We start from the raw sequence: 20,076 nt of genomic DNA, 5'->3' as shown, positions 1-20,076 counted from the left end.
CTTTCTTTCTTTCTTTCTTCTTTCCCTCTCTCTCCTTCTCCCTCCCTTCCTCCCTCCCTCCCTTCCTTCCTTTCTTCCTAATTCATTATGGAGGTAATACTTAGCTGAACTTTTTCTAGAATCAAATGAAATAATATATTTTAAAATGTATCATTAACTGTGAATTGTAATAATAATGATGATCAATAGCTTGCTTATACAAATGCCAATCATCAGAAGTTATATATAATATTTTTAAAATGTAAAAAATCTGTATAAAGAAGAGGATAGAAGTTGGAGATGCTCTAAATTTTGTTTAAAAAATATAAAGTTAGATAAATAATTTAGAAAAATCTACCAGATGTGGTGGTATGCACCTGTGATCCCAGCTGCTTGGGAGGCTGAGGCAGAAGGCTCTCTCAAGCCTACAAGTTTGAGTACAGCCTCGGCAACATAGCAAAACCTCAACTTAAAAAAAAAAAAAAAAAAAGAGCATCGAGGTGGCTCATAACCTGTAATCCCAGCACTTTGGGGGGCTGAGGCAGGCAGATCACCTTAGGCTAGGAGTTCGAGACCAGTCTGACCAACATGGAAAAACCCAGACTCTACTAAAAAATACAAAAACTTAGCCGGATGTGGTGGCACATGCCTGTAATCCCAGCTACTCGGGAGGCTGAGGCAGGAGAATAGCTTGAACCTGGGAGGCGGAGGTTGTGGTGAACCGAGATTGCGCCATTGCACTCCAGCCTGGGCAACAAGATCGAACTCCATCTCAAAAAAAAAAAAAAAAAAGGAGGTCAGTGCAATGGCTCACACCTGTAATCCCAGCACTTTGGGAGGTTAGGAAGGTGGATCACCTGAGGTCAGCAGTTTGAGACCAGTCTGGCCAACATGGCAAAACTCCATCTCTACTAAAAATACAAAAACTAGCCAGGCATGGTGGTGTGCACCTATAATCCCAGCTACTAAAGAGGCTGAGGCAGGAGAATTGCTTGAACTCAGTAGACAGAGGTTGCAGTGAGCTGAGATCATGCCACTGCACTCCAGCCTGGGCAACACAGCAAGACTCCAGCTTAGGAGAAAAAAGAAACAATCTTAGGATAAGCACTGCAAGATTAAATAATGGAACATGCCAATAGCAAAGACCTGGAACCAACCCAAATGCCCATCGATGATAGACTAGACTGGGAAAATGTGGCACATATACACCATGGAATATTATGCAGCAATCAAAAATGATGAGTTCGTGTCCTTTGTAGGGACATGAATGAATCTGGAGAACATCATTCTCAGCAAACTGACACAAGAACAGAAAATGAAATACCACATATTCTCACTCATAGGCGGGTGATGAAAAATGAGAACACATGGACACAGGGAAGGGAGTACTACACACTGGGGTCTATTGGGGGGAATAGGAGAGGGACAGCAGTGGGGGGAGCTGGGGAGGGATAGCCTGGGGAGAAATGCCAAATGTGAGTGAAGGGGAGGAAGGCAGCAAAACACACCGCCATGTGTGTACCTATGCAACTATCTTGCATGCTCTGCACATGTACCCCAAAACCTAAAATGCAATAAAAAATAAGAAAAAGAAAAAAAATGGAACGTGTGTCTTAAGCCATTCTGTGCTAATATAATAGAATACCACAGACTGGATAACTCATAAATAGAGATTTATTTCTTATGGTTCTGGAGGCTGGGAGGTTCAATATCAACATGCCATCATCTGGTGAGGACCTTCATCCCGTGATGGAAGGCAGAAGAGCAGGGGGTGGGGAGGAAGAGCAGAAGTCATCCTTTTGTCAGAAACCCACTCTTGAGATAACACATCTACTCCCATAATAACAGCATGAATCTATTCATGAGAGAAGAGCCCCATGACCTAATTACCTCTTAAAGGTCCCATCCCTCAACATTCTTGCATTGGGGATTAAGTTTCCAACACCTGAACTTTGGGGGACACATTAAAGCCATGACAATGTATAAATTCCAAAACTCCAAAGAAAACTCCGTTGGTATAACAAGGCAGGAAAGAAGGGGAAGGGAATATGCAAATAAAATATATGGTAAATTCAAAACACAAAGTAAAAAGGTAGAAATATATCTACAACATGTCAGTAATAATAAAAATATATGGATTAAACTCACACATTAATGAAAACCTCAGATTGGATTTTTTATAAAACACAGAACCTAGTTTCATGCTTTTTCTCAGAAGCAGACTTAAAATTATCTGGAAAAGTTTAAAATAAAAGGGTGAAAAGGCCAGGCACAGTGGCTTATGCCTGTAATTCCAGCACTTCGGGAGGCCAAGGCAGGCTGATCACCTGAGGTCAGGAGTTTGAGACCAGCCTGGCCAACATGGTGAAACCTCGTCTCTACTGAAAATACAAAAACTAGCCAAGCATGGTGGCAGGCTCCTGTGATCCCAGCTACTTGGGAGGCTGAGGCAGGAGAATCACTTGGACCCGGGAGGCAGAGGTTGCAGTGAGCTGAGATCACGCCGTTGCACTGCAGCCTGGTGAACAAGAGCCAGACTGAATCTGAAAAAAAAAAAAAAAAAAAAGGATGGAAAAAATATAGCAAGTAAATACTAAGCAAAAGAAAGCTGGTGTAGCAAAATTAATGCAAAAACAGTAGTAGTATTTATCAACAGAAGTATGGCACATCACAAACACCATGCCAAGCAAATGTAGTCAGTATATTAAACCAGAACTACTAGTGAGATACAATCAAACTGCAACTTTACTTTTGTCTAATACTGTACTTTTAAAATTACATTTCACTCAGGCCCCAGGGCTTTGCTGCCACCTTACAGTCACTTTAAATCACAAAATGAGCCCCAATTCAGTGATTAGAACATCAAGTTCCAAATAATAAAGGGCCACTGAACTTGATTTAGAGTTAAACCTTCTCTGCTCACCTAGCACCAACTTCAGGTGACCTCACATATTTGAGGAAAGGGATGCACTGAGTTTCTTCTCTTTGCCCATCTTCCTTCCCCAGCTTGCTAATTTTGACCTCAGGCCTGTCCAGGGTTGGAGTGAAGGGAAAGAGTAAGGGGGAAAGGAGCAGAAAATTCTTGTCTGGTTATATAGTAAGTTGGCTTTACTCTCTATAGATCTAGCTTTTTAAAGGGGACTCTCATCAGAGGCTCGCTTACTGCTACCTCTGTATCAAAAAATGCAGCATTCTATTGCTGTTTCTTCTTCAGCTCTGAGTTTTTCAGCTGTCAATTCCATAGGGTTTTTCAGCTGGAATCTGTAGCACCTTCAAACGGCTCTCTTTGAGATCAGCTTGCTCCCCTTCATGGCCCACTTCTTGTACATGGGAAATACTCACATATCTTTTGCTCCCAACAAATTGGAAATGCAGACAAATCACAGTACAGTTACCACTCCCACCATCACTGCAGCCAAATTCTCTAGCCAGTAAGATTTTTCAATCTGGAGGCAGATAACATACCACTGTGCCTTCCAATGCCAGGAGGCACATATCAAGCTTTAGGGTGTCCAGTTGAATCCATGGAGTGAAAAGGAAAACACCTCAACTCTTCCAGCTTGGAAGCTCATTCCAAATAAATCTTCCTCAGAAACATTTCTTCTCCATATCTCCTCTCTTGACCCTTTTAATCCTCCTTGTGGGTTTTAGAGCTGCTTGGTTATTTCCTTTGAAAATCTGGCTTTAATTTCATATCTGTTATATCTTAATGCCTAAGAGGAAACTTTTAATTTAACATTCTGTCATGGAAATTTAGGCCAACCAGTCCCTCAGTCCTGGAATGGCACAGTATAAAGTTAAAAAAAAAATTTAAGGTAGAGTCGGGAGAGTGTGGGTTTTGGAGTGTGATAAACCTGGGTTGGAATCCAAGCTCTGAAACTTACTAGATTTAGGGCCTTGGAATATATACTCAATCTCTGAGTTGTTTCTTCTTTGTTTAGGGAAGATACTACTACCTACCTTGGTAGAAAACAATTCTACCTACATACAGAATTATGGGAATTAAAGAGAGAACCAACTTAAAACAGGAAACACTTCATCTGGCCCATAGTGGACATTCACACAAATATTAGTTCTCTTCCTACTCTGCCTCCTCCCTTCCTTGAAAGTTATGCCTTTGACATTCTCTGCTTTATAAAAACCTTTGCAAATGTAATAACAAGAAGGGGAAATCACAGGTATGATCTTCAGTGCCATTTCTGTATTCCAGAATGAGCTGTCTGATGGATCCTACAGGAAAAGGAACAATATCATCACAACATTTTCATTTTGAGAGTTACCCATTCAATGAAGTTGAAAGTAGGTTACAACAACAATCAAGCTATTTAACTGTTTCATGTGTTTTCCCGAAACTTAATTTTAGCTTCTAGGTTAAGAATCAATAAAGCATATGCACTTAAAGCTCCAGAGCTTTAGAATGAGAGTTCCCATGCCAAACCCTTTAATAGCTACTGGACCTGGCAAGATCTTTCCCCCTTCTCTGACTTCACCTATCAGAGATGGATGGTAAAAAACAAACAAACAAACAAAAACCAGCTGATATTTATTACTTACCATGTGTTGACACTAAATGGTCTATGTAATAATTTATGTAAACCTCACAGCAACCCTAAGAGGAAGTAATGGAATTATCCCTATTTTACAAAAGAGGCACAGAGGCCAAGAACACACAGCTCAGAGTGGCAGATCTGGGATTTGAACCCAGTTAGTGACTACTCTTGACAACTCTTAGCTACTGTACTATCCTGGCTCTCTGAAAAGAAGAAGTTTTTGAGAAATGCGAAAGTTGAGATCTCATCTGTGAAAGCACCCTGACTGTATAACAGGCCCACCTAAAAGCTGATGCCAAAACAAGATTAGACATAAAGAGATTTACTGGGAAAAAAATGCTTATGATAGATAAAGGGAGAAAGAGCAAGAGAAGATGGGGAGAGCCTTTAGACTGTGATCCACATGTCACATATATGAAAGCAGAGGGAAGGAAGAATTAGGTAGGAGGAGTCTCAGACTTCAGCGCATTTGAGAAGCTCTGGACAACGCCAATGGGGAGTACAAGCAAAGATTAAAAGAGCCTCCCATCAAGCAGAAATGGCATGGCTCTAGTGGCTCAGCTGTGCTAAGTCATGGTGTGGGAGCAGTCTGGGGAAACTATGTCCTTAGCACAAATCACGAATGTAAGGGTAGATTTGGTGACTGTTTCCTTGCCATCCACTTACCTTCTGCTGACTGAAGCCTGAACATTTTCCAAGGAGCCTGAGCCCGATCCCTTCTACACTGCCTCACCAGAGGGGCTCACACTCTTTTGCACTTTCTCCTAAGAGCAGGGTGATCCTGGTTAGCACGGAACTCTCTTTCCAAGGTTCTGGATGTTTCATGCTTTCTGCTCTGGAATTGGCCAGATAAGTCACTGCTTGGATATGTGATTGAGATACCAGCCTTCTGTGTAGGTAGGGTGGTGGTGAGGAGCCCACAGAAGCAGGCTCTGGATGCTGCTGACCCTCCACCATCAATGCCTTAAAAAGCATCTTCACACCAATTCACAGCTTGACTGTCCTGGCTCCCAAGTCGTGAGCTGGGCCTGCAATGCATGGGGATTTTCATATAAGAGGTGACACCCCTTTTCTCCTGAGTTGTAAGATCACGTGTCTTTGCAAGTCCCCTTTACCTAGGGTCTCCTATACTTCAGGGCCTGGGGTAATTCAGACATCAGATGCACTGCACCAGGCAGACAGAGACCTAAAGTCGTTGCAGAACCAACCAAACAGGCCAGGGCACATCGAGGCCCCTCTGAGAGTCTGAGCAAAGTGGATGGGAGAGGGATGGGTGCTGTCTAACCCCATTTTTGCCCCAGTCGTCTTGGGAGCTACTTCTCTGGACTCTGAGAGAAGGATCAGCCCCTTCTACTTCAACCCCAAGTGATCTGGTCAGATCTGCTCAGACATCTGTTTGCTCAAAGACTATACCAATGGATGTTTCCTGTCAGGACACTTTGGGGCTTTATCTCCTCCCCTACAAAATATTCCCCAAAAGAGAAAGGGAAGAGGAGGGAAAGGCAAAGTGCTCTGCCCTACAATAGGGCAGTCAGTCATCCTCCTCCAGGTATGTCTGTCCAGGGCAGCTTGGCCAGCAGTCTAAGAGGGCCCTGTGCCTGCTGCAGGCTGGAGCAGAGAAAGCAAAGTCAGACCCACCCCAGAGGGGAATGTGGCCTGAGTGAGCCCTTCCACATCCTGCCTAAGCACCACCAATCTGAGGGTTAAGGGGATGGATTTATCCTCCCTTATAAAACTAGTTCCAGTGAGCCTGGAACCTGATCTCACTCCAGTGAGAATTCCAGCTTGACTAACACCCATCAGGCTGCCATCGGCCTTGAAGAATGGTCTAGAAACACGAAGAGCTCCGAAAATGGCATCACAGAGAAAACCAAAAGCAAAGGGCACATTCATTCTTGCTTTGCTCCATAGAAGCTTCATTTTCTTATATTAAACTTGCTATTTTTTCTTTAGAACTTTTAATTTTTTGTTTGTTTTAGTACTTTAGAAAGGCATTCTCCCCTTGAATTCTTATGAATATTTTATTATAGTTTATGTTTCTCACTTTACACCCATCCTACACAGAAAACAATCCTTTCTAGTCCCCTAGTCCCTCTATCCTCTTGCTGTGAGATAAGACCATATGATAGTTTTGGCTAATCAGCTGTGAACCACAGTGACATGTTACTTCTAGACTTATAGTGTGATGAGAGATTTCCATTACTCTCTCCCCCTGCGGTAGTGATCAGTGATGTTACAGACTGTAGAGCTTCTGTCAGCCTGAGGTCCTGAGAGACTGAGGACCAGGGCCCTTTCACCCCCTACCTTCATCAACACATGTTGGGCATTTATTTTGAGCTAGAAATAATTGTTTGCTGTGTTAAGCCACTGAGATTTTTTTTTTTTCCCAAAAGGGAATCAGGAGGCGGGGCTGGAGTGTGGGTAACGCAGTTTCGGAAAGGCACCCGCCCCCACACACCACTCTCACGCCCACCTTCAGGGATCCAGGGTGCTTACCTCTTTCTCCATCTTTCACTCAAAACTCCCACATCCTCTGCAATAGGAAGCTAGCACCCACTCAGGGTTTCTGCTCATCTCCCCAGCATTCCTGCCCACCATTTTCTGAATCAAAACGGGCAGGGGGCGTGGCTGTGGGAACTGCAGTGCCAGACCCGCCGCGGTGTCCTTTTTCCGTTCCAGAGGTTTGCAGGTGATTCTTACCCTCACACCGACTTGCGGGGAGCCAGGATATTTTTCTCCTCCTCTTTCCCTGGGCGAGAAACCAGCTTGCTTTCAATACAATAGGGGCCCGGTACCCAAACCTGACCGCCATCCCCATCCCAGATACCTCCCCACAAGCCCACCATTTTTTTCCCCCTAAAATAAATCGGAGTAGCGGCCGGAAAGAGACATAAGCAATGCGGTCTTGGACCGGCTATGATCTTCTCCTTCACCTTCTAATAGGCTTTGCTCATTAAAGCCTTTTCAGATCAGCAACCAACTGTAGTTTCCTTTTTTGTTTAGCGGCAAGAAGTGCTCCCGCCTGCCTCTAAGGCAATAGGGAGATGTTGCTCAGGATGGAAAGAGAACTCAGACGACATTCTGACTTCAATTCACGTCAGCCCTTTGTCCAGTGAGGCCCGTGTGTTAACAGTGACCTCGGATCCCTAATTAACCCTCCCATCAGCACTTCAGCAGGAGCCGGATTGCCCATCCCCAGCCCAACTTGAAAACCTGAAAGAGTTTCCTGGAGTATTTATTCACCTTTCTCAAATTATCAGGGAGGATCAGCCTTTTAGAGTTAATCAATCCTGTCTTCTTTTTTCTTCCTCTGTCTCTACATTCTCCACCTCTCCTCCCTCAAGACCCTAAAGTCTACCAGTTCCCTGGGAGTTCTGTCCAGACGCTGAAATTGGGCTCCGGAAATGCGACTGGGGATGAAAGTGAGAGAGGTTTTCACCAATTCTTTTCAATATTTGTATGTTCTGTTCCTTATAGTTATTATTATTATTATTATTATTATTTTCAGACGGAGTTTTGCTCTTGTTACCCAGGCTGGAGTGCAATGGCGCGATCTCGGCTCACCGCAACCTCCGCCTCCTGGGTTCAGGCAATTCTCCTGCCTCAGCCTCCTGAATAGCTGGGATTACAGGCATGCGCCACCATGTCCAGCTAATTTTTTGTATTTTTAGTAGAGACGGGGTTTCACCATGTTGACCAGGATGGTCTCGATCTCTTGACCTCGTGATCCACCCGCCTAGGCCTCTCAAAGTGCTGGGATTACAGGCTTGAGCCACCGCGCCCGGCCCCCTTATAGTTATTATTAACGTTACTATTATTACTAACGGCCTACATCCTGTTTGTCACTAGAAAATAGAAAAGAGCTATTTATTTTCATTTGGGAAGCAGGAGGTAGATTCAAGTGTGAATGTGGGTAAATAACCCAGCCAACTGTTTTTGCTGCTTAATGATAATACAAATATAGATCCTCTGGGCAGCCACTATTTTGGATGTCTGAAATGTACAGAGCAGCTGGAGGCTCCCCTTATGAGGGGCCCCTATGTGTGTGTGAGGCTTTTCCATGAAGTCAGACACTGAGGTCACATAATCCCACAGTAAGGAGGACACCTTCGATTTTCAGATTTCAGTAGATGGTCATAATGTTGTGGTCTTTAAAAATTATGTTAATTCAACTTCCACAATTGCTATATTTCCCAATTCTCAACCACATCCACATCGGTAATAACCCTTTCCAATTGCAATTTAAAAGTTCCTACTTCTTATGACCTCAGGGACAGATCCAGGTTGTGGGTATTGAAATTTATAATTTGGAGAACTCTAAGGAAAAGAATATTAAAAAGTATAGGCATTTCAAACAACTATGTACAAAAGTTAACATTTACTTATTATGAGAAATCACAACAAATTACCAAATTGAACAATTGACATATTTTTTAAAAAAACAATTTCCGGAAAAATAACATTGTCTTAATTAACTGCCTGGCATACCTCTACAGTGATTTTTTTTTTCCCTACAATTTTTGGCTACAAAAAATTTGATCTTTTCCTCATATGACATTTTTACAATAACATATTTTCTAGAAAGAAAAAGATAATCTAATCTTTCCTTTGGCATGGTCATTTTTAAAGTTATTATTGATAAAAAAAAAGTTTCAGCTTTACAACTTATCATTGGCAATGGGTAAATTTTTAGTTTTGTCAAATTTGAGGAAACTGCTGTCAACCGCTGTCAAGTTTCTTACCTATATGGGTTTAAGGTTTCAGAACATCTAGAGTTTTCTTGTGCAGATACTAATCTTAAGTATTCTCAACGGCATACGCAAATCAGTGTAATGTTAGTGGCCTCATTGTAGTAGTATATTTTGTGTTTTATGTATTTTAGTCAGTGTCAGTATTTCATGCCAAATCATTCAAGAAATTAGTAAGAACTAATGTAGATGTCATTGGGCAAAGCCACAGGCATGGTTAGAGTGGAAAAAAAAAGGCCAGTAGTCAATTTTTAATTAATCCAATTTTAAATATCGTACTTACTTATTAGGCAGCAGTGAGAACTAAGACTTTAAAAAAATCAAGTAGGAAGGAGCAAATAGTATCAAATGCTGCCAGGAATCCAGTGATAGACCCCCATGCTTTTAAAGTGAGGCCTGAGATTTTTCAATGGTTTCCTAAGCATATGAAAGACAAGAGAATGTAGTGTTAGGCTTATTATCATTAGAGTCTGAAAATCCTAGTTTGAATCTTAGAGCTTCCACTTGCTACCTTGTTAAATCTCACTGGTAATTGCTTAATTACACATGAGATTAAGAAACACATGAGTAAATTATCTAGCTAAAATCAAACTAAATGTCATTCCAAATCAACTTCCCTCTTAGCTTGCTCTCCAACATGCTGGCATCCATCACATAACCAAGAAGAGGAGGGGAGTTGGAGTAGAAAGAAACAGTAGGCTTTTTTCTTTTTCATTTCACTCAGATTAGAAAAACCTTCTTGTAGGAGCTCCGAGAATTTTATTTATCTGAGTGTCTTTCCTTAGACGGTTTTTAAAACACAAATGTTTTAGACTTGCTGTGTCAGAATCTTTGTTGCTAGGGACTCAAGTACTGTATTTTCAAAAACATGCACAGATGATTCTGCTAAGCATACCTTGTTATGAACTGTATAACAGACTTTACAAATTCTATCCTTGCCATCCCCTGAGGAGTGATTATTTTTCTTTCCCACTTTTATTTTGGATTCAAGGGGTACATGTGCACATTTGTTACGTGCGTAAATTGCAGGTCGTGAGGGTTTGGTTTACAGATTATTTCCTCACTCAGATAATGAGTGTAGTACCCAAAAGGTAATTTTTCAATCCTCCTTCTGCACTCCATCCTCAAGTAGGCCCTGGTGTCTATTGTTTCATTCTTTGTGTCCATGTATACTCATTGTTTAGCTCCTACTTGTAAGTGAAAACGTGTATTAGTTATTTTTCTGTTCCTGCATTAATTTGCTTAGGATAATGTCCTCTAGCTCTATCCATGTTGCTGCAAAGGACATAAACTTATTTTTTATGGCTGCATAGTATTCCATAGTGTATATGTCTCACATTTTCTTTATCCGGTCACCTCTAATGAGCACCTGGGTTGATTCTATGTCTTTGTGTTGTGAACAGTGCTGTGATAAACATAACACATACATATGTCTTTATGGTAGAATGATTTTTATTCCTTTGGGTATATACCCAGGAATGGGATGGCGGGGTCAAATGGTAGTGTTGTTTAAGTTCTTTGAGAAATCTCCAAACTGCTTACCACAATGGCTGAAATAATTTACATGCCCACCAGCAGTGTATAAGTGTTCTCTTTTCTCCTCAAACTTTCCAGCATGTTATTTTTTGATTTTTAAATTATAACTATTCTGACTGGTATTAGATGGTATCTCATTGCTTTTCATTTGCATTTCTCTAATGATTTGTGATCTTGAGAAGTTCATGTTGTTTGCAGCTACATGGATAGAACTAGAGGCTGTTATCCCAAGTATACAAGATAGGAGGCAGGACTTGACTCTGGAAGTGGGGGTCGGACCCCAGACCAAATTAAGGACTAGCCAAAACAGGGACAGGGTGGAAGTAGCTTTCCATAAGAGATGCCCACCAATAGGCCATGTCAGTTTATCATTGCATGGCAACACCTGGATGTTACCACCCTTTTCTAGAAATATCTGCATAATCTGCCTCCTTAATTTGCATATAATTAAAAGTGAGTATAAATACTACTGTAGAACTGTGTCTGAACTGCTACTGTGGGCACACTGCCTATTGGGTATTCCTGCTCTACAGGGAGTAGTACCTATGCTGCTCCTGTATGCTGCCGCTTCTATAAAAGTTGCTGTCTAACACCACTGGCTCGCCAAGAACCTTCCCTGGCTAAGCTCCAGTTTTGAAGTTCAACTGTCCTGCATCATCTGGCAACCAACAAAGGTACAAAGACAGTGAAAATGTCAGCAATCGATGGAGAGGTGAGATCCCAAGACAACGGAATTGGTGGCAATCAGTGATCAGCTGAGAGGTGGTAATTGGTAAGAGACAATGACAAGAGATGGCAGTCGGTAAGGCAAGTGGAGAGATGGTGAGAGATGATGAAGCTGAAGAGCTATGACACTAAAGCTGTAACAATAAAGAGCAGCTAATACTACAGAGCTGAAACACTAACCAAAGGCTGTTTTCAGAGCCATCATTTTCCCTGGCAGGTGGTAGACCTGAGCAGATAAGCAAGTGGCCATAGTGCTGCTGTCTCATATGAGACCCACCATTCTGACCAGCAGGCTGGTGGGTTACTGGTCCATGCCACCCCCATGTGGCAGCCAAGCCCACCTGTATTAGTCTGTTCTCACATTAATATAGAGACCTACCTGAGACTCAGTGATTTATAAAGAAAAGAGGTTTAATTGGTTCACAGTTCCACGGGCTGTACAGGAAGCATGGCTGTGGAGGCCTCCGGAAACTTACAGTCATGGCAGAGGCAAAGGGGAAACAAGCACATCTTCACATGGCCAGCAGGAGAGAGAGAGAGAGAAGAGAGAGAGGGGAGAGAGAGAGAGAGAGAGAGAGAGAGAGAGAGAGAGAGAGAGAGAGAGAGAGAGAGAGAGAGGGGGAGAGAGAGAGAGAGAGAGAGAGAGAGAGAGAAAGTGCTACATACTTTCAAACAACCAGATCTCATGATAACTCACTCACTATCACAAGAACAACAAAAGGGAAGCCTGCCCACATCATCAAATCACCTCCCACCAAGTCCCTCCCCCAACATTGAGGATTATAATTCAACCTGAGATTTGGGTGGGAACACAGAGCCGAATCATATCACCACCCAAGCTGAGGAAACTTGAAATGACTTTCACCCGGGTCCCATATAGAAGTTTGGGTATCATCATTTTGGCTACTGTGCATAAATGAGTGTCCCCTCCACCCTCTCCCGCAATACCAGGTAAGCTAGGGAATAAAAGCCTTTGACTATGCATTCAGTTAAAAGTTGCCCATTGTTTGATTGCCCTGAAACATGTCCTTGTCACCCCTTCACCTAGTCCTTTCTCTTATGACTTCATTTTATTGCTCCACCAGTTGTTTTATTTTCAGTCCTAAAATATATGTTTTGTTTGCAGTCTTATGCTTGTTTTGCTTTTCCGTTAACTGTATGTGGGCATTTGTTTAAGGCAGGACACTTGGTTGTGAGAGGCCCTCTATTGTGTTGACTCTGGAACACCAGAGTCACATTGTTCTGTGACCCCAACTTGGGTTTGGGTTCACTGTTGGCCAGCCCCTGGGTGTCCCTGGCATTTGGTAATGGGACCCTTATTGGCTGAAACTCCAGCACTCTGGGTTTTCAGCACTGGCATTTTGGGCCACCTTCCGGATGCACTGGGGTTTTCAGTATTGACATTCCCTCTAAGATTGTGGACTATAGCACCTTTTCCTAGGGGAATAGTGGTCTTGCCTTTTTCTGCCCTGAAGTTATTATTTCCCTAATAGGCAGTCACAGGTCCCTTCCTGTGTGCTGACTTAGGTTCCTAGGTTGTGTTCCAAGGCTCCTGGCCTGAAAGACAACCACCTACAATGGTAAAAATGTGGCTGCCTGAACATTTATTTTGGGGTCTCCAGTGCTAGATAGGTTCTCCAGCAAGTCAATACCTCTGAGGTCTCCCCTTGGGTAACGCCGTTTACCCCTTTCCTCTCCTGCCTTCCCATTCACCATGTGTCTAAGTAACCGCTGAGCTGAAGCCAACCCCCAATTCACCATTTGTTTAGCCCTCCTTTCTGCTTAACCCACACTGTGGATTTTAGGCTCAACATTCTACTACCCAGTTGTAGCTTGTAATCCACTTTTGTGATGCTTTGCTACCTATACTTACACCTTCTCTGCAGAAACTGAGAATCTAAAAGGGAAAAATAATAAAGACTCTGTTGCTTTCCCTCTTGCTAGACTTAGGAAAACTTCTGTGTCCTCTAAAACTTCTATATCCATGGGGACAATGATGAGCATCTCAGAGGACTCACCACTAGGATGTCTTTTAGGCTATTGGAGCAAATTCAAATTTGGCTTAATGAAAAAGAAACTCATTTTCTATTGCAACACGGTTTGGGTTCTGTAAAAATCAGAATTTAGCCTAAACATGGTTCTATATATTGTAATGATAATTTATAACTGGACTTATTCTATAAAAAAGAAGGAAAATGAGAAGAGGCCCCTTATGTACAAGGTTTTATGACCCTTTACTGGCTCATGTTATGTCCATGTACCAGAAAGCTGCAAGTGAGGATACCCTCCTTGCTGCTTCCCCTAGAAGGCCTATGCCCTTCCCAGAGTCTCCTCAGTCCCCAAATTCTGAGGGGGGTCCTTCCAGTTCTCTAACGAAGGATTCTAGCTCAATATCATCCTCCCCAGCCTATACCCCCAGTCCCCCAAACATAAGCCCAATCAATACCACCAGGAGTGGAGCCCCATATCAGCCTGTAAAGTAAAATCTGTGTCCATCACAGGAGGTAGCTAATGGAAATGGGGTACATGTGCCATTTTTTATGTCTAAATTGGATTTATATGAGGAAAAGTTTGGCCAATTTTTAGAAAATCCAGAAAAGTTTATACAGGAATGTGTTATGTTGACCATGTCCTTTGATTTAACTTGTCATGACTTACAAATATTGTCATCTGTTCGCTGTGCTGTGGAGAAAAGTGGATGGAAACATCTGTGGTTAAGCCAATCAATTATAACGGAGCTAGAAAAATAACTCAGGTAAAAGATGAAAATCCTGCTCTGTTTCCAGGTTGTTTCAAGAGGAACTTGGGAAATATACTAATGCAGACCCAGACTCCCCAAAAGGGCAAGAACTCCTGGGCGTCCATTTTATTACTCATCCTTCCCCTGACATTAAGAGAAAGATATAAAAAGCAGCAATGAAACCTCAAATCCCTATGAGCTAACTCTTTTTATTTATTTATTTATTTGAGACAGAGTCTTGCTTTGTTATCCAGCCTGGACTGCAGTGATGCCATCTTGACTCGCTGCAACCTCCACCTCCAGGATTCAAGCTACTCTCATGCCTCAGCCTTCCAAGTAGCTGGGACTACAGGCACCCACCACCATGCCTGACTAATTTTTGTATTTTTAGTAGAGGCAGGGTTTCAGCATGTTGACCAGGCTACTCTCAAACTCCTGGCCTTAAGTAATCCACCTGCCTCAGCCTCCCAAAATGCTGGGATTACAGGCATGAGCTACTGCACTCAGACCCTAAAAGCCAACTCTTAAACAATACCTTTAAAGTTTATAACAATAGGGACAGGGCAAAAGAGGTGCGAAAAAAACAGCCAAAAATTGCAATCGTTAACAGTTCCTTTAAGCCCCATGCCACATCAGAATTACCATCCCAAAAAAGCATCAAGAGATTGGCATCTGGAATGCCCGATAAGGGTCTCTGACTCACTGGCCCACTGATTCACTAGACCAGATTCAGTGTGCCCAGTATAAACAAAAGAGTCATTGGCAATGAGAATGTACTGACTGTCCCTGGTGAGACAGAAAAAGTCTGCCCATCACTACGTTTCATTTACTAGCCCCAGTGAGCTGCCTTCCTCAAGTAAATTTATTGAGAATGTTGGACCCTTGGCCCAATAGACAGCTTCCCACAATGGCAGGTTTTTGACTCTAAGTCTCTTGGCCAAAGGAAATTCCAAAGAAGTCTTAAACAAACAAACAAACAAACAAACAAATTCAGGCCATAATGGGAAATAGGAGGTTGGACACACCTCACTTTGCCCTCTTTGAAATTTAGGCTTGGTTCACAAGGCCGTCGAAGAATATAGAAATAAAATATCACCTCTAACCAGAAGACGTAGTCGTACTAAAAAGAAGGGTCCTCTGACGATCAATTACAACCCAAATGAAAAGGTCCTGTATCAGGCTGTTCTGACATAGCTATAGAGAAATACCTGAGACTGGGTAATTTATAAGGAAAAGAGGTTTAATAGGTGTATGGTTCTGTGGGCTATACAGGAAGCATAATCCTGGCACCTGTTTGGCTTCTGGGAAGGCCTCAGGAAATTTACAATCATGGTAGAAGGCAAAGGGAGAACAGGCACTTCACATAGCCAGAGCAGGAGCAAGATATAAAGGTTCCACACACTTTTAAATGACCAGATCTCGTGAGAACTCACTCACTATTGTGAGTACAGTACAAAGGAGATGATACAAAACGATTCATGAGAAATATGCCCCCATGATCCAATCACCTCCCACCAGGCCCTACCTCCAACACTGGGCTTTACAATTCAACATGAGATTTCGATGGGGGCACAGATCCAAACCATATCAGGCCCCTATCAGATATTGTTAAATACCCCCACCACCATTAAACATCAGGGAATAACTACTTGGGTGGACCTACTTGGGGTTAAATATGTTCCTTATGAGTTGCAGGCACAAAGGGAGGACAGCACAACCTACATTAGATGGTTTGGCTGTGTCTCCACCCACATCTCATCTTGAATTATAGCTCCCATAAGGTGAAAGATAATTATACACGAGGGTGGTTTCTCCCATACTGTTCTTATGGTAGTGAATAATTCTCATGGTATCTGATGGTTTAATAAGGGGAAACCCTTTTTACTTGATTTTCATCCTCTCTTGCTTGCTGCCATGTAATACATGACTTTCACCTTCTGCCATGATTGCGAGTCCTCCCCAGCCACGTGGAACTGTGAGTCCATTAAACCTCTTTTTCTTTATAAATTATCCAGTCTCAGGTATGTCTTTATCAGCAGTGTGAAAACGGACTAATACACTATGTCTGTAAACCTCTGGAAGACCTCTCCTACCTATTTAAAATAATCAACACTCAACCAGAAGTGATAACGTGATGCTGTGGGTGGGAATAGGAGCATTAATTTTTACCTTTTTCTTGACTGTGACACTTCTTTTCTATCACTTTAGCCAGGTGCCTTCTCCTGGGAAATATCTCTTTTGTCCTTGTTGGGTGTACAGGCCACTTTAAGGCCTTACTGTACACTATGCTGCCACTGTTAAGCCTCTTTGCTCTCCCAATTGCTCAGATCCAGTGTGGATGGGAACAAAACTCTATAGCAAATATTTCAAAATTATAGTATTGGGGAATCATCTTTATGGTTGCTGAAGTTATCATTAACATCTCCAGGACAGACAGTTCTGTCTTCTGGCCTATCCAGAAAAATCTCATGACTATCTCTCCAGACCTTCTGACTAAACATAGTGATACCAAAGTACCCAAACTCCTATTTGTTAAGTGGAAGTCCTCCACTTAATGAATTCCACCTGAATGCCCCCCACCACCACTATTTTGTAGACCTAGGAAGTTGGATATTTATATCTCCAGTGCACTAATGTTTCTGCCATTTGCACTCACTGTTGTGTTAATGACACAAAAGTAGAGGTTTCCCTGCAATGCTCTAATGAAACTTTAGTTGCCAAGTTCCCAAGGTTTCAGCAAGGTAAATGGGATTCCATTTGTAAGTGAGGAGAGCATATATGATGGATGCCTTTTCCTATATCAGAACATGCAGGGAAAAACAACTACCCTATCTGGGAAGCAGGGAGTACGACTCCCTTCTAAAAAACAAAGATTGTTTGGCCACCCCGACTGGAACAGGGAAAGAATATCTCTATAGGCCCAATTTGGCAGCAATGGATACACATCACACCCCATAGTGTCTCTATTTTTGCCCCAACTTGGCTCATTTTTTGTGGCCATGAATGGAGAAAATGGACATCCCATAATGACTCCTGACTCCCCAGGAAGTCAGCTGTGCTTTTAGAAGTAGCTTTCCTTGGAACAGAGGTGAAAATATGTTGACCACCCTTGCCGCTTCAGGGGTCACAGTCTATAATGGCATAGGACCCCCAAACACCAGAAATAAATGAGCAATAGTATTCATTCTGGTGGGAATCAAGGCAGCAATAGGACTAGTGGCACCCTGGGGCAGTTTTGCTTACCATAAGTCAACCATAAAGAACTTAACACAAACCCGAGAATTCTTAGCTGGTAACACAGGTCAGGCATTAAAGGTAATTCAAGAGTCCCTGGAGTCTTTTGCAAATGTAGTTCTTGATAATAGACTGAATAATAATTGAATAATTTACTAGCTGAACAGTGGAATATGCACAGTTATTAATAAAGCCTGCTGCACATATATTAACAAGTTGAGGTTACATTCAAAAAAGTCTATGACAAGCTACCTGGTTACATAGATATAACCTGGGTAATGACCCCACTATATCAGGTAGACTATCAGAAGTGCTTTTGTAAGTCTTCCCAAGTCTGGTTTTTACCTCTCATAGGACCTTGGATAGCTGTCTTGTTACTATTCTCGGGCCCTTGCTTGTTTAACCTCTTAGTACACGTTGTGTCTTCTAGATTAAAACAGTTCTAGGTAAAGACAATGCTGGCACAAGGCTTCCAACCCATCCCTCTGGTCTTGAACTCCTGACATCAGGTGATTCACCCACCTTGGCCTCCCAAAGTGCTAGGATTACAGGTGTGAGCCACCGCGCCCGGCCCTCCATCCCTCTGATCTAAGGGGCCTTGAGGCAGGATGGTTTCATTCTCCAGGTCATACTGACTTGGGCCACTTAGATCAGGTGTCCAGAGATTTTTTAGTCAATCCGGTGCTAGGCAGTGCTTATTCCCATAAACTCAGAAGGGAGCAGTTACAGTAGATGGGCTTCCACCCTTCTGCAGCATCATTAAAATTAAGGATGAATACTAGTGTCTGAGGGAGGAATGAAGTAGAAGGCAGGACTTAACTCCAGAGGCGGGGCTCAGACACAGGACCAAACTGAGGACTAGCTAAAACAGTGATGGGATAGAAGTAGCTTTCCGCAAGACATGCCCACCAATCTGCCATGTCAGTTTATCATTGCCATGTAAACACCTGGAAGTTACTGCCCATTTCCATGGCAATGACCAGTGACCCAGAAGTTATTACCATCTTTATAGAAATTTCTGCATAATCCACCACTTACTTTGTATATAAGTAAAAGTCAATATAAATATGACTGCAGAGTTGCCTCTGAGCTGCTACTCTGGGTACATTGCCTATGGGGTAGCCCTGCTCCACAAGGAGCAGTTCCTCTGCTGCTGGTGTACACTGCTGCTTCAATAAAAGTTGCTATCTACTTTTACTTTTACCACTGGCTTTCTCTTTAATTATTTTCTGGGCTAAGTCAAGAACACTCCCAGGCTAAACCCCAAGTTTGGGTCTTGCCTGCCCTGAATCACTTATTGGCTATGTGTATGTCTTTTTTTCAGAAGTATCTGTTTATGTATTTTGTCCACTTAAATGTTTGGGTACACAGTAGCTATTTATATATATATATATATGGAGTGTATAGATACGTTGATACAGTCATGCAATACATAATAATCACATCATGGCAAATGTGGTATGCATCCCTTAAATCTGTTATGATAGAAACAATTCAATTATATTCTTTTAGTTATTTTAAAATGCATAATCAAATTATTATTGACTATAGTTACACTGTCTGCTATCAAGTACTAGGTCAATAAGAATAATATTCTTTCTGATGGACAGGGCTGTGGCGGTGACCTGAGCTGCCACCTGACATAAACTTGCTGGAGTGGGCAGAAGAGCTCAAGGGTTTTGAGAGGAGAATAACTGAATATATTCATTTTTTTGCAACCCACTACTGAACATTGGAAAATGTTTCTTACAGTGGTATCTGTCCGTACAGCTACTGGTACCTGGAACTGCTTGATAGATCCTGATACACAAAAGGTGTCCCTTCTTCCCATCATTATGGAATCATCCATTTTTCATCATTAACTGTATCACTCTAATAGGCTAGTTCTTTGCTGGAATACACAAGACAGTAGTTGCACCATCGATTATAACTGCTCAATGCCAAACGGCATTAGCAGAATACAATACTTCTTGTAATGATGCAGGAAAACTAATTTTGAAATGTAGGCCTCATGTTCAATGACAATCTTCACTCATTGTTATTGGACTTAAAACTTCCTTTGAATAAGTGATACAGCAAAAAGCCATAAAGGATTCCTTTTGCAGTTGGATATGTAAAGGTCATAACAACAACTGGCAAGAAGTGTGCGATATTTGGCCAGATTATCTTGATGATGACGACTCACATTATCAGTTCTGTGTTACCTTTTATTACCTGTGTTTCAGTATTAGTGTCACTTTAGTTCTTCAGATCCTGCAAAAATTTTTGTAGATGAAGTATGTATGTATGTTATGAAGTTAAACTTAAAAACAGAACCTCATTCAGTTTTTATAATGTATTTTTTGCAAACTACTGTAAATAGCAAATTAATGCCAGTGGTAAACAAAGCGGAAAATGTTTTGTGGTCTTTGTTCTCCTGCACCAATATTTCAGGAACATCTGCTTGCCATCCCCACAGCTTTTTAAAACTGGCTATTGTGTGTACCTTTCATTCTTACACTTTTAATCACACTGCAGGAAAAACATTGGATTCAGCTTAGACTGAGGAAAACTTCTCTCCGTT

At 42.1% G+C, this 20,076-nt stretch overlaps 1 pseudogene; it reads left to right on the top strand.

Moving 5' to 3' along the window:
• Positions 1-11,605: 11,605 nt before the first annotated feature.
• Positions 11,606-19,535, top strand: LOC108589767 (nuclear envelope phosphatase-regulatory subunit 1 pseudogene; annotated as a pseudogene).
• The last annotated feature ends 541 nt before the right edge of the window (positions 19,536-20,076 follow it).

This window comes from Callithrix jacchus, chromosome X (genome assembly GCF_049354715.1).
Source record: "Callithrix jacchus isolate 240 chromosome X, calJac240_pri, whole genome shotgun sequence".
Classification (NCBI taxonomy): domain Eukaryota; kingdom Metazoa; phylum Chordata; class Mammalia; order Primates; family Cebidae; genus Callithrix; species Callithrix jacchus.
The sequence above is the reverse complement of the archived record's forward strand: the minus strand, read 5'-3'. Positions and strand labels throughout refer to the sequence as shown.